The sequence below is a fragment of the Gavialis gangeticus genome, unplaced genomic scaffold (genome assembly GCF_001723915.1).
Source record: "Gavialis gangeticus isolate Ggan-Ray unplaced genomic scaffold, GavGan_comp1, whole genome shotgun sequence".
Classification (NCBI taxonomy): domain Eukaryota; kingdom Metazoa; phylum Chordata; order Crocodylia; family Gavialidae; genus Gavialis; species Gavialis gangeticus.
In genome coordinates, this window is record NW_017728995.1 from 61,523,213 (window position 1) to 61,525,647 (window position 2,435).

Below are 2,435 nucleotides of genomic sequence, written 5' to 3' on the forward strand. Positions count from 1 at the left end.
AGGGCGGCCGCCGTGCGAGGTGCTACATCTAACACAATACCGATTTTCCTCCAGTTAAAGCGAAACGAGAAGCTTTACCAATGAGCCAGGGGCCTAGGGCTGGATGACTCTAAGATAGAAGCTGAAACATGTCTATCTTCACTGCAGTGAGTTGAAAGAAACAGTCTGTGGCATGAATGACAGGTGCCCCCTGAGGCTGGCGGGGCACGGCGACCACGCACAAACGTGGAGAAATCATTGAGGATACATAAGCCAAGTAAAACAATGGAAAGACCATTTCAAAGAGCTGTACAATGTGTAAAATGTAGCTGGTGAGGTCTCAGTACAAAAGAAAGCAGACACCATTCTTAGACAAGGAAGTAAAGATATCAAAGAAAGCTTTAAAAATGGTGCTGGAAAATGACAATGCAACTGCAGAGCTGCTGTGAACAGATGAGGGATGTGACAAAGTCAATTCAGATGCTGTTCATCAATATTTACAAACAAAGAGCAAGCACAGAGTGAATAGAAGAAAGCAATAATAGCTCTGATCCATACAACATGAAATTAGGGGACCGAACAAACTATAGAGGAATGAACTTTTTGAGAGCATTCAATAGGACACTTCAGAGGCAAATAAAAAGATGTGCAATGGCAGTGATAGAAGAATAGGCTGGATTTAGACTTGGATGAAGCGTACATCTGCAACTCCACTCCTACCCTTTGGTGACAGTGTCTCCCTTAACAGCTGTGAAAATACACCAGTATGAGGCAACCATTGTGCATCTGTCTGTCTTTGCCATTCAGTTCCTCTGTCTTCCATTCAGGAATTCCAAATACGCACTTCACTTTCATTTTGCCACTACTTAGGGTATAGTTGAACAAGTACTTTCTCCCATCCAAGTGACCAGTAAGTGGCTTTAAAGTTAGGGAAGGAAGAGGATAAACTAGGTTTTCTAGAATGACGAGGAGTCTCCCCAAGTTCGACTTCAAATTTGAGAATTCTGATATCCGACAATGAACTGTGAGAAAACTCTTACAGTGCATACGGCCCAGCAGTAGGACAAAGAACTCTGGGATATCCACCCAGAGTGCTGCATGCTTATTATGAAACGAGTGACTGCCATGTAGATGCATTGATATGGAGGGAACTAAGCCATAACTGGCTATTTGGAGGCACTTATTTTAGAATACTTATTCCACAGCAGTTTGTATGCAAAGATTTAAGTCAGACTAACCCCTCGCCTTAGATAAATAACCCCTTCCAGCAATTCCTTTGCTGAATCAGGGCCTTAACCCAGGTGATTCCTGGATCTGAAATGGATCTAAAATATTTCAAAGGGAAACAGCACTTTATTTCACTAACGAAAGTGCTGAACTTCCTTCAGAGCAAAGTGCCAGACCCTAGTCATTTCTGGTCATTGCTCCTGAATAAAGCCTCGTAATATGAAGAAAAGAAAGAAAATGGAAGCTAGGCTGATCCTAGAAAAACACATTCAATGAAGGTGGGAATTTTGTGGGCTCAAAAGCTGTAACTAAGTCACTGCACGTTGCCCATAATACAAATAACATAGTGGAATTTTTTACTCTGGTTTTACTCTTTCTTATTTCTTCAATTAAAAAACAACCTCGGGCAAAAAACCTGGTAAAGTGAGGATTAAGAAATGCTGCTTTGTATCTAAAACTGTAAGACATGGGGTTTTTTTGTAATATAAATCTCATAGATATTTTGTTAGATCTTTCAAAAGAGATGGATGGCACAAAATGCCATCATGACAAAAGGACTTAGCCTTTTTATCATGTTTTATATATGGAGAAAAAAAAGAATTTTTAGCAGTTTTAAAAGGAGAGGGGAAGTGAAATGAGGAACAGGTCATTGTTGCAGACAGGAAGCAATAGAAAGGCAAATACATGGCTTGGCTATATTTCATTTATTTAGATCCTTTCTATGTGTTTGTTGTGTACAGAAAATATTTTTCTAACAAAATGATAACAGAATTTTAATAATATCTGTCTCTTTCCAGATGGTGAAGGGTGGGAATGTGTGATAAGCTGAGGCTTTTTAGTTTCTCTTGACAGGTAAGTATCAAGGAAATAGAACTTCCTCTAGAAAATGTAATGTAAACAAATGTAAACACAATGTTAAAAAAATAAAACAAGAAAAAAACACCTTTCTACTTTTTAGTGGGGGAAATATACTGGTTTGACTTTTTAGATCAACTTAGGTTGGAAGCAGCATTTTTATCAGCATTTTTAATCATAGAATCAATGAGTCGGAAGGGACCTAGACAGATCATTGAGTCCGACCTCCTGCCATGGGCAGGAAGGAGCACTGGGGGTAGCAGGGGTCATAAAACCCCAGCCAGGTGCCTATCCAGTCTCCTCTTGAAGATTTCCAGAGAAGGTGAGAGCCCCACCTCTCTGGGAAACCTATTCCAGGCTCTGGCCACCCTTAC

General features: G+C 40.2%; 1 long non-coding RNA gene across 1 annotated transcript in view; it reads left to right on the forward strand.

The window, feature by feature from the left end:
- Positions 1-1,991: 1,991 nt before the first annotated feature.
- Positions 1,992-2,435, forward strand: part of LOC109288234 — a 2,610-nt gene continuing 2,166 nt past the window's right edge. Inside the window, exon 1 of the long non-coding RNA XR_002095099.1 lies at positions 1,992-2,058. This is a non-coding gene — a long non-coding RNA (uncharacterized LOC109288234). The remainder of the gene's footprint in view (positions 2,059-2,435) is intronic.